The sequence below is a fragment of the Delphinapterus leucas genome, chromosome 11 (genome assembly GCF_059928025.1).
Source record: "Delphinapterus leucas isolate spDelLeu-1000000601 "Yukka" chromosome 11, BTC_Dleu_Yukka2, whole genome shotgun sequence".
NCBI classification, from domain to species: domain Eukaryota; kingdom Metazoa; phylum Chordata; class Mammalia; order Artiodactyla; family Monodontidae; genus Delphinapterus; species Delphinapterus leucas.
This window is the reverse complement of record NC_143139.1, coordinates 79389683-79402765: the sequence shown is the minus strand read 5'-3', so window position 1 is coordinate 79402765 and position 13083 is coordinate 79389683. Positions and strand designations below refer to the sequence as shown.

At 41.3% G+C, this 13083-nt stretch overlaps 1 protein-coding gene across 1 annotated transcript in view; it reads left to right on the top strand.

Moving 5' to 3' along the window:
* LOC111168723 (uncharacterized) overlaps positions 1-13083 on the top strand; it is a 567745-nt gene that overhangs the window by 463181 nt on the left and 91481 nt on the right. The window contains exon 3 of the transcript XR_004024460.2: positions 141-224. The gene's annotated coding sequence lies outside the window, so the exon portion shown is untranslated. The remainder of the gene's footprint in view (positions 1-140; positions 225-13083) is intronic.

Sequence of the window (13083 nt, the reverse complement as noted above, 5' to 3'; positions counted from 1 at the left end):
AATCCTTATAATAATGTCACCTTTCATTTTTAGCCCTAAAGTGGGAAAACCCAGGGCTGATGCTTCTGGTTGCATTCTACACTTAACCTTCCTTCAGAGTCATTTTTAGTTCCAAGAAACTGTCTTTGTTCTCTGCCCAGGTATGGAGGAAAAGCCAAGGAGAGAAAGCAGCCATCCCTGTCACACGTTCTTGGTGTCATTTTCCTGATGCTGACTACGTATCAGTATGTATGATTTTATAACTACAGCTATTTATTTGATCCTGGATAGGCAAATCGGCTTGGGAGCTGAAGGGATGTTTTATGTCAAGATGCTCTAACTTTGGTTGGCGATTATCTTCTGAATATTTAGGAATGGTGACAGCCATCTCTCCATTCTTGAATATATTTCTGGCTTTGTCAGAGCTTTAGTCCCAAAAAGGGAGGGAGAAGGCTCCTACATAAAACGAGACAGCTAATAAAAGTATAGAACTGGGACTTCTTTCTATAAAAGAAAATCCGTAAGTGACAAAATATCTCACCAAGTCATTTTTCCTCTCCAATGTCTTGCGTTGTGCATGTGTGGCACATGCACACATTAAGTTTACAGATTCTATAAAGCAATTCATCCTGCTCTGAATCTAATGCCAGTAAGTTTCCAAGGAAGTCAGCAGAATGTAGCCCAGGAAGGAAAACACTGCCATTCTTTTTTAAAACCCTATTGTTTTTATTCAATCTGCTACTGAACTGTGACTAAATCGTTTACTCTTCACATTTTATTTTTAATTTTGTGGTATTTTACCCCTCCCCCAAATGAGGTCGAGTCCTAAATCCTCGTACCGTAACATCCCAGCTATACAGTCATATAAGAGGTTTGTTTCAGTAAAAGTGATTACTGGTATCTATAATAGAATTGTAATAACTCAATACTATTTTACAAATTTTTGATTCGCTCTGCAGTTTTTATTTGACAGCTTGCCAAAATCTAGTTTTTTTTTTGCGGTACACGGGCCTCTCACTGTTGTGGCCTCTCCCGTTGCGGAGCACAGGCTCTGGACGCGCAGGCTCAGCGGCCATGGCTCACGGGCCCAGCCCATGATCCCAGCTGCATGTGGGATCTTCCCGGACCAGGGCACGAACCCGTGTCCCCTGCATCGGCAGGCGGACTCTCAACCACTGCGCCACCAGGGAAACCCCAAAATCTAGTTTTTATCTGATCATCTTTGCATCGATAATACATGAGGCTGAAATCTTCTGAAAAGAGGATACTTTATTTTCCCCTCTCATCGAATGCTTTGCTTTTGCAGCAAAAATATTGATTTGGATTTAATAATCTATAGTCCTTTTGGTTTGATCACACTTAGCAGGAAACCCCAGAAAGAGCCATGGCCACATATCCGCCAACATGGAATCAATTGCTCCTCTCTAATAAATGGAATCCTTGAGCACCTGATCCATACTATTGCTTGTTATGTGTAATTAATGAAAGGTTTGACACAGTAGAGTTTTGAATGGCTCCGGGTTTCCCTATTCAGATCCTCTCAACCAAAAAATAACAATCAACAAAACCTATGCCATAGAAAGATGATGTTTCTGATTATAATTTTTTGTCACCTCCATCAACATACATTTTGTCACACTTTGCTCTTAAACGATCGCAGCGGTGCTGCTGATCTCAGCCTGCTCTCGCTCCCAGCTGTTCACGTTCAAGACCATTGTGAGTAACAGGTCCATCCCATCAGTTGCCTCTGGGATTGTTATATATAATCAGCATCACGAGAAGAAACTGACTAGGAACTGGGAGCGCCCTCCAACAACGCATCTTCATCCATTGTCTTATTTTCCATCTGCAAGGAATGCAACCAAGGGCATCTTTTAGAATTCAGCATTCCTGTCTCAAATAAATGACAAAAGCTGGTGAGTAAGAGAATCGCTAACCCAGTGGTTGTTAAGCAATTAAATCAGAATCTCTGGGGGTACGACGTGGGCATTGGTATTTTTAAAAGCTTCCTTGGTCATTTTTATGTGACTTAGTGCTCTACCCTGAAACTTCGCCGCTCTCGATGCAGCTGGGTGCCACCTTCATGGGCTTATTAGAATTGCAGAAATTTACCGAATCAGGTCAGTTCTACTGAACACAGTCTGCTGAATCGTAATCTGCATATTAGCAGAATCTCCCCAGTGACCTGCAGACACATTAAAGTTTGAGAAACATTGGCCTAAACCTGTTATAAGAAACATCCCCAAGTTAGCAAGCCAATTACTAAACAGAATGGCAGCTTTCAGTGTTTCTAGAGGAAGGGGGGTAGCCGTGGGCTCTGTTGTCAGGCAGTCCTGGGTTTGTACCCTGGTTATCCCAGTTACTAGCTGTGTGACTTCGGGTCAGTCTCTCTGAACTTCAGTTTGCTCATCTGTAATGATACTAATGATAGTACCCACCTCCATAGGATTATTGTGAAAATGAATCGAAATATCGCCTGCAAAGTGCTTAAGACCATGCCAGATGCATTGTCAAGCAAGCGGTATGTTTTAGTAGTTAATACTAATATTAATAATAAGGCTGTATTCTTCAGAGACCTCTACAATTGCTCAATTGCTCTGTATTGTCTAAATATAGGTAATAATTCTTTTAAAATTTATCTATTTACCCTTAAAGCCAACTGAAGCTCTTATGGAAGTTGGCCCTAAGGTCTACCCTTGCACTTTAAGCTTACACTTGATCCCATCCATCATTTACAAGAGGGACAACAGGAAGGTCAATGGATGCTTAGAAAAATGGTGCAGTGGTGAGATCAACCAGAATGTCTTTCCTAGCACCTGAGCCTTGGTGACTTAAGCTTAATTTTCTCTGGAAGCCACACCATTGTGTGTAAAAAGACTTACAAAGCCGGCTTCCGTGTGAGGCTAACTCTGTTCACCTAAACTTGGCCTTATTTGGAAAGCTTTTTTGGCTCTCTCCCACCAAATCCCAACAGGGACGGGAGATTTTATTAAAATGACTTGGGACCAGCCTGCTCTGTACTCTGAACCATTGAAGGGAGCCAAAAATGTCCCCTGGTGTCCATAGAAACATTGTTCTTATTTTTCAAGATTAATCCAGCTGAATTTGCAAGGCTGCCTCACCTCCATCAGAGCTGCAGACGGCCAGGACAAAGAGCTGTTTTGATGTTCCCAGCTGGGAACCTTGCCCTCAGCAAATACAGTTGATATAAATAAATGGTCTCTTGCCTGCCTACATTCATGCCCATCTGTTTGGAGGGCATGGTGCCCAATCAAAAGTTGCCTAGATGCTCACCATGGGCACCAGTGCCAAGGAAGGATGATTTCGTGGCAGCCTGCCTAATGCTGTGAGTGCCATCTTTTCAGTCGTGGGTTCTCATCCTGGACCAGAACGGGAGCACTGGCACTGCATGTCTCCTTACTCTTGATCACACCTGTTGACAAGGCAGTGCCAAACCAAAAGAAGAGAGAAAGAAGGAAAACTGCTGTGTAGGAGCATCTTTGGGCTCCCAGGGCCTGGTGGGCCCACTACGACAGATTCTAATTAAGTAGAGAAAAATCTCTCCCCATGGATATTCTGATGGGGCACAAGATTGGCAAGTCAGACTTTGCTTGGCTTTATTGCAGGGGCAGAGGGCAAGCTGTTCCCAGCTGGCAACTCTGCCACTATCTAATACAGGAAACATAATAGAACACTGGTCTTTGATGATGTCAGGAGCCAACTAAACCAGGAGGAATGAATCAGGCTCAACCCAGCCCACTCTCCCCTAGCTCCCAATTTTCACCCACCCACTGGAAGCGATAGGCCTGATGAGTACAAGGCACAGGATGTAAAAACCCAGGAGCTGATTTTGTTTTGCATTGGCTGAGCTTGAGGCAGAAAATGAAGTCAGTCAGGAGAAAGCATGATGTGAGGACATTTTTATGCTGATAAAGGGTGAGTAAATTCCCTCCGAGTTTGTTAAACACAATCAGAAATAAATTTACGTACTTGGTCACCAGGGGATCACAGAGGGGTCCAGGAGAGGATCCTTACAGCAAAAGTTAGGAAATTATTCATCCCTGTGGACTTCTCAAGGGCTAAACACAGTGGTTCTCAGCCATGGAATACTGAGATGATAGGGAGTGAGCAATCTTTATTGATGAGAAGTTCAAGTGTGCTACCTTGTCCTGTGGAAGGAAAATAGGTTGAGAAACAGCTGGCTGAAAGACTCAAAACAACATGCCCTGTTTACACTTAAAAGCACATTTGTTAGTCCAAGATTTGGTTTTGTTCCTAAGTTTGCATTGTTTTGTTGAATTCTCAATACTCTATCAATTAGATTTGTGACTAAATCATTGTGGTAGGCTGGACAATGGTCCTCCGAGATATCCACGTGCTAATCCCCAGAACCTGGGAATATGCTACCTGATAGGGCAAAAGGGATCTTGCAGGTGTGATTAAGTTAAGCATCTTGAGGTGTGGGAGATTATCCTGGATTATCTGGGTGGGCCTGATGTAATCATAAGGGTCCTATCAGAGCAGGAGGCTGTGTGATGAAGGCTGAAGAGATTGGGTGCTGTGTTGAAGATGGAAAAAGTGTCTTGAAGCGAAGAAATACAAGTAGCCATCAGTAGCTTAAAGAAAACAAGAAAACCAGTTCTCTCCTCAGAGCTTCCAGAAGGAACCAGCCCTGTAGACCACTTGACTGTAGCCCAGTGAGACTGATTTTGGAGTTCTTAGAATAAATATATTTTGCTGTAAGCAACTAAGTTTGTGGTAATTTGTGAAGCAGGAATAGGAGACTGAGACAGTCCTTATCCTTATGTAGCAGACTCAGGGTGGCCCAAGAAGGGAGGCTCCCAGGCTGTACAAAGCTTAGAGAAACACAGTCCATTTGCTGCTCTGATAGAACCAACTAACTGAGTTTGTTGTTTTCCCCAGCAACTCACTGGCCTTTTTTTTTTTTTTTTTTTCCCTCTTGGACACAAAAGATCATAGTCAAATCCAATGTTCTTGTTTTTGTGTTTTCTTTTTGGCATTGTACAAGTCTAAGTTTAAAAGAAACAGTTCTCTATCAGGTGTCAGGTCACACCCTTAAACTTTCAACGTTTGGCCTACCAGGCCAGAATACCATCCAAATTGACCTAAGTATCGGTAACGCCAATTCCAATCACAGGTATTCATTTCCCAAAGGCAGGGAACAATTTAGGAGCAGCAATTCAGATTTATGTTCAGTTAATATTACTATATCCCTACTAAGTGCCAGGCACTGGGAATGACATGTTTGACGTGTATAATATCTCCTTAAGCAACACAGTGGGTAAACTGAAAAGTTCCTGGACACACATGCAACACAAAGTAGCTGTTATTGTCAGAAGTTAATGCTTATTCCTCTCAGCAGGTATCATAACACTGTAGGGCAGCCGCTGTCACTGAATGTTAACAGCAGGTGCCTGTCTATGTACCCATCCATCATTCCATCCCAGCAGCTGGATTGCTCATCATTTGCCTGCCCTCAGTGGCCCTGATCTGCAGAAAGCAGACTCCAGGAACAATTCAGAATTTACCTGTGATTAAAGTGTGCTTCAGCCAGGTTTTATATATATATAATGTACAGTGGGCCTCTTCTGCTTTTGTTTCCTTTTGGATATAACATAACACACAAGGTAAACAAGAAGTCTGCACAATAAGGATAAGTAACTATGCACTCTGGAGTGACAAGGATCTTACAGAAGGAAGAAGTGGTAATTTAATTGTTTTACTTTTCCTTCAGAGAAATTAAATAACTCGATTTTTTTTTCATAAAAAGTTTGAGAAATTGAGACTCTTGCTAGTTCTATTGTTTATCTCTGTTGAATAAAGTTAAAAGAGATCTTTTCCAAGTTGGTTGAGTTTTATCCACGTTTCCTATCAATTGGTCTATTTCAACATGCATTTCCAGTATTTGCCATACTGAAAAAATTACCCCCGTCACTTCTTCATCTACTATTTGGACCTTATTCTGCCCAGGTTTTCTTTTAAAAATAAAAGTAAATAAAAATATTTCTCTTGGTGTAGCATCCTTTTCTCAATGCTGTTTTCATTTTTCGCTTGCAATCCAGTTAGTGATAATTTAGTCATCTATTATGATGATAGCCTCAATATTTGAGATGCCGATCAGAGTGAAATGAAAGCGTCTCTGAGGAATTCAATAGACCAGAGAAGAAAATAATCAAAGTGCTGTTTATTCATTCCCTTATCAACAAACATTTATTGAGCATTTAGTTGCCCTGGTATCCTCCCTTTTCTTCCTTCCTTTCTCCTACAAAATTGACATCGTATTACAGAAACTGAAAATTCAAAGATGAATAAAATATAGCTCCCATCCTTAAGGACTTAGAGCTTAGTAAACAGTAAAAATGCAATGCAGTGCAACTCTTCTGTTATGAAAGGGAGCAAGAGGTGCCATAGGGGGATCAGGAGGGAGAGGCCATCTGTGCATGGGAGCATCAGGGAAGCCTTCACAGAAGAGGTAACACTTCAACAGAGGTTTGAATAGGAGTTCACCAAGAGAATGGGAATGAAGGTATATTTGTTTTCTATCTCTGTGTAACAAATTACCATAAACTTAATGATGTAAACATTTATTATCTCACAGTTTCTGTGGATCAGGAGTCTGGGCATGGGTTAGCTGGGTTCTCTGTTCATGGTCACACAAGGCCATACTCGAGATGTAAGATGGGCTGAATTTTCATCTGGAGGCTTGATTGGGGAAGAATGTATTTCTAAGTTCACTCATGTTGTTGGCAGTTTTCATTTCCTTGTGGTTGTATGACTGAGGGCCCCATAATTTGCTGGCTATTATATGGAGGCCATCCTCAGGTCCTAGAGTCTGCCCACAGTTCCTTGCCATGTGATCTTCTCCAACATGGCCTCTTACTTCACTAGGCCAGCAAGGAGAATCTCTAGTCTAGTCTGGGACAGAGTCTTATACAGTGTAACAAAATCCCATTGCCTTTGACATATCCTATTGGTTAGAAGCAAATCACAGGTCTGACCTGCACCTAAGGACAGAGAATTACACAGAGCTGTGAACACCAGAAGGAGGGACTCATTGGGGTTCACCCTAGGGTCTGTCTATCACATAGGAAGATGAGAGGAATGAGATAAACAGGTAAGATGGCATACAGGGAATGAACAATGGTTCTATATGGTTGTAATAGGATGGAGGAGTTAAGAAAGAGAGATTCAAGATAAGACTGCATAGGTAATAATTACTGCTAACATTTATATAATGCTTACTCTGTGCCAGAGTACTTTATATATGTTAAATCATTAATCCGACCAAGATTATAGAGCTTGTAAATGGTGGAGCTCGCTTCTGATTACCTGGCTCCTGAGTCTGTGTCCTTAAACCACTATGCAACACTGCCTCTGGGAAAGTGTTGAGATGTTCCAGGAGCATATTATGAAGGGTCTTGTTAAGGAATTTGATTTTGTTCCAGGAAGTGGTGAAGAACACTACAGGGGTTTGAGTCATGGGTAAAGGTGTTCAGACTGACACACAACCAACAGCATGAAGGAGGCACTGGGGCCAAAGACACTGATACAGGTGAGGGAAGATGAGTTACTGAATGAATGTGGGAGTCATGGAGTTTGGAAGAAGGGGACAGATATGGGATCTTTAGAAAATGTACATGATCTGACTCAGTGACCAGTTATGAGGACTGGGTGAGCAGTGGTGGAATTGAGGAAGAGAGATGTGTCTCAGGTAACTTCCAGGCTCCTGGCTTAGATGATTTGGTGTGTAATGGAGCATAAGACTCATGCATTAAGCTGCAACTTACTAGGAAGCAGGGACTACATTCTTCTTGTTCAGCGTTGTATCCGTGGGCCCGGCATAGGACTTTGCCCATGGTTATGAGAACACACACTTGTACTGTGCCTATTACATGTCGAGCACTGTTCTAAGAGCTTCGCTTATGCTAACTTATTTAACCCTCATAATACCTCTATGTGATAGATACTATTATCATCCACATTCTAAAAAAGAGGAAAATGAGATACAGTGTGTTTAAGTAACTTGCCCGAGTTCACACAGTTTGAAAGTATCACAGCCAAGACTTGAACTTAGGCAGGCTTTCTCCAGAGTCATGTGCTTAACAACCACACCATGGTGACAAAAAAAACCAAACACACACACACAAAAAGATGCACAATAATACTTGTTAAATGTTATGTGATTTCACAAAAGTATTTATGAGATGAATATTTAAAATATGATGCAGGAGAAGTAACAACTGACACCAGAGAAATACAAAGGATCCTGAGAGACAACTATAAGCAACTTTATGCCAGTAAAATGGACAACCTGGAAGAAATGGACAAATTCTTAGAAAACCACAACCTTCCAAGACTGAACCAGGAAGAAATAGAAAATATGAACAGACCAATCACAAGTAATGAAATTGAAACTGTGATTAAAAATCTTCCAACAAACAAAAGCCCAGGACCAGATGGCTTCACAAGCAAATTCTATCAAACATTTACAGAAGAGCTAACACCTATCCTTCTCAAACTCTTCCAAAATATAGCAGAGGGAGGAACACTCCCAAACTCATTCTATGAGACCGCCATCACCCTGATACCAAAACCAGAGAAAGATGTCACAAAAAAAGAAACTTGCAGGCCCAAACCACTGATGAACATAGATGCAAAAATCCTCAACAAGATACTAGCAAACAGAATCCAACAGCACACTAAAGAGATCATACACCATGATCAAGTGGGATTTATCCCAGGAATGCAAGGATTCTTCAATATACACAAATCAATCATGTGGTACGCCATATTAACAAATTGAAGGATAAAAACCATATGATCATCTCAATAGATGCAGAAAAAGCTTTCGACAAAATTCAACACTCCTATATGATAAAAATTCTCCAGAAAGTGAGCAGAGAGGGAACCCACCTCAACATAATAAAAGCCATATATGACAAACCCACAGCCAACATCATTGTCAATGGTGAAAAACTGAAAGCATTTCCTTGAAGATCAGGAAAAACACAAGGATGCCCACTTACACCACTATTATTCAACATAGTTTTGGAAGTTTTAGTTACAGCAATCAGAGAAGAAAAAGAAATAAAAGGAATACAAATTGGAAAAGACATAAAACTGTCACTATTTGCAGATGACATGATACTATACATAGAAAATTCTAAAGATGCTACCAGAAAACTACTAGAGCTAATCAATGAATTTGGTAAAGTAGCAGGATACAAAATTAATGCACAGAAATCTCTTGCAGTCCTATACACTAACAATGAAAAATCAGAAAGAGAAATTAAGGAAACACTCCCATTTACCATTGCAATAAGAAGAATAAAATACCTAGGAATAAACCTACATAAGGAGGCAAAAGACCTGTGTGCAGAAAGCTATAAGACACTGATGAAAGAAATTAAAGATGATACAAACAGATGGAGAGATATACCATGTTTTTGGATTGGAAGAATCAACACTGTGAAAATGACTATACTACCCAAAGCAATCTACAGATTCAATGCAATCGCTATCAAACTACCAATGGCATTTTTCACAGAACTAGAACAAAAAATTTCACAATTTGTCTGGAAACACAAAAGACCCCGAATAGCCAAAGCAATCTTGAGAAAGAAAAACGGAGCTGGAAGAATCAGGCTCCTGGACTTCAGACTATACTACAAAGCTACAGTAATCAATACAGTATGGTACTGGCACAAAAACAGAAATATAGATCAATGGAACAGGATAGAAAGCCCAGCGATAAACCCACACACATATGGTCACCTTGTCTTTGACAAAGGAGACAAGAGTATACAATGAAGAAAAGACAGCCTCTTCAATAAGTGGTGCTGGGAAAACTGGACAGCTACATGTAAAAGAATGAAATTAGAACACTCCCTAACACCATACACAAAAATAAACTCAAAATGGATTAAAGACCTAAATGTAAGGGCAGACACCATAAAACTCTTAGAGGAAAACATAGGCAGAACACTCTATGACATAAATCACAGCAAGATCCTTTCTGACCCACCTCCTAGAGTAATGGAAATAAAAACAAAAATAAACAAATGGGACCTAATGAAACTTTAAAGCTCTTGCACAGCGAAGGAAACCATAAACAAAATGAAAAGACAGCCCTCAGAATGGGAGAAAACATTTGCAAACGAAGCAACTGACAAAGAATTAATCTCCAAACTATACAGGCAGCTCATGCAGCTCAATATCGAAAAAACAAACCACCCAATTTAAAAATGGGCATAAGACCATTTCTCCAAAGAAGAAATAGACATTTCTCCAAAGAAGATATACAGATTGCTAGCAAACTCATGAAAGGATGCTCAACATCACTAATCATTAGAGAAATGCAAATCAAAACCACAATGAGATATCATCTCACACCAGTCAGAATGGCCATTATCAAAAAATCTACAAACAGTAAATGCTGGAGAGGGTTGGAGAAAAGGGAACCGTCTTTCACTGTTGGTGGGAATGTAAATTGATATAGCCAGTATGGAGAACAGTATGGAGGTTCCTTTAAAAACTAAAATAGAACTACCATATGACCCAGCAATCCCACTACTGGGCATATACCCTGAGAAAACCATAATTCAAAAAGAGACATGTGTTAGTGAAGAACCTAGGGGCAGGACGGGAATAAAGACTCAGACCTACTAGAGAATGGACTTGAAGACACAGGGAGGGGGAAGGGTAAGCTGCGACAAAGTGAGAGAGTGGCATCAACATATATACACTACCAAATGTAAAATCGATAGCTAGTGGGAAGTAGCCACATAGCACAGGGAGATCAGCTCAGTGCTTTGTGACCACCTGGAGGGGTGGGATAGGAAGGGTGGGAGGGAGACGCAAGAGGGAGGGGATACGGGGATATATGTATACATACAGCTGATTCACTTTGTTATACAGCAGAAACTAACACAAAATTATAAAGCAATTATACCCCAATAAAGATGTGGAGAAAATATATGATGCAATAAATTTGTCAATAGCCTTAATGGCTTTTGTATAAGTCTCTGTCATCACATTTAGGAAATTGTATCCTAAGGATGTGTTGAAATGTTGTCTTTCTCTCCCAATACTGTTGAGCCACTCAGACATAAGGGCTGGGTTCTATTCTAGACATTTGCACTGTGTCTTGTGCAGTGCACTCAATAACCGTTTGTGGAACGAATTACTTTCTTATGTATTATATGTATTATTTATAATTTCTAAACTGTATTGACTACATTATCTCATTCAATAGTGACATCAACTAGAAAAGATAGGGGTGGTAGGTCCTGTTATTCCCATTTTATAACCGTGGACATCAAGGCAGAAGAGAGTGACCAAACTGAACTCCAGAGTTCAGTTGAGAGCACTCATCATCCTTCCTCATTGTAATCACTTAAATCTTGGCCAGAATAATGGAGACCAGTGAGAAAGTCAAATTCTAGGCTGAAATACTCAATGTAATGGCTATGATTCTTTGCCATCATTTTTTTTCTTTTTTATAAGCACATGAGGGAAACAAGCACATGAGAACATGGGCTACACTAAAAGCTAAAAAGACTCAGGAAAGTGTTGCGACTGGCATGAAGTGATTAATTAATTAATTAAATGGCCACCACAGTCTAATGAAGAGGTCTATTTTTTTTTTTTTTTAATTTTCTTTTACGGTACGCGGGCCTCTCACTGTTGTGGCCTCTCCCGTTGCGGAGCACAGGCTCCGGATGCGCAGGCTCAGCGGCCATGGCTCACGGGCCCAGCCGCTCCGTGGCATGTGGGATCCTCCCGGACCGGGGCACGAACCCGTGTCCCCTGCATCGGCAGGCGGACTCTCAACCACAGCGCCACCAGGGAAGCCTGAAGAGGTCTATTTCTTGGGGAAATAAAGACAAAAACCCAAGGGAACGACTGTGGCTGCCATCCTTGTTTCAGCACATGCCCACCTCTGTCACTCTGACCTCTTATCCACTCACCAGTTCAAAATAAGTCTAGGAAAATCGCCCTCATCAGCAGTGTGGCTTTCAGCTATTCCACAAGCAAGACTAAGTCTTTGTTTTTCCCTTCAAAATTCACCCCTATTCTTCCCTTATCTGTATCAATTGTCTAATTTCCTTCCATTGTTTAAAGTGCATCTTTGTTCTTTTCCTCCAAGACAACACCTTAAGAAATAAGATAACATTTATCCTTTTATTCCCTTTTTTTGGTTTGTTTTCTTGTCCTGTCTCCTCCACAACCTTCTACTTTTCTCACATGTAGACTGAGATCAACTTTTCCTGCTTCAAGAATCAGCTCAGGAGTCCTTTTGGGGTAGACTTATTTCTAAGAAGGACCCCAGTGTTTCCTGCCTCCATGTATTCATGCCCTTGTGCAACACCCACCCCCCCAACTCCTGCCTGAGTCTGGGCTGAACCCTAGTGATTTGCCAAGCACTGGCAAAAGTAGTGGGATAATTAGCGTGGCAAGTGTGATGGGGTGTCACTTCCATGGTAGGGTTACAAATAATTGTGATGTTGATCTTACGAGTAAGCTCTCTCCCTTGCCTTCTTGGCTTGAATGACTAGATGTAGCAAGCTGCCATGTGGAGAGGTCAACATGGCAAGGATCCGAGGGCAGCCTCCAGCCAACAGAGAGGACTTGATGCTCTCTCTAACAGTGCACACAGAAATGGATTCTGCCAACAACCACAGACCTTGGAGGTGGGTCTTTTTTGCAGTAGAGCTTTCAGATGAGACTGCATACTTGGAATAACACCTTGATTGCAGCCTCACAAGAAACTATGAAACAGAGGACCCAGCTAAGCCGTGCACAGATTCCTGACCCATTGAAGTGGTGTGATAACATACATGTGCTGTTTTAAGCCACTAGGTTTTGGCGTAATTTGTTACACAGCAACAGATTACTAATACACCTCCCTTCCAAACAGCTTCCCCACACCCTAGTCATCTCTCCTTTGTGCAGCCATCTGTATAGCTCTATTCTTGTACTTAGAACACAGTATTCTAATGATGTTTACCTTTGTTTCCTGCTCTGCACTGAGCTCACTGAGGACAGTGACCTGATTTATCTCCCAACACAGCACCTGGCTCA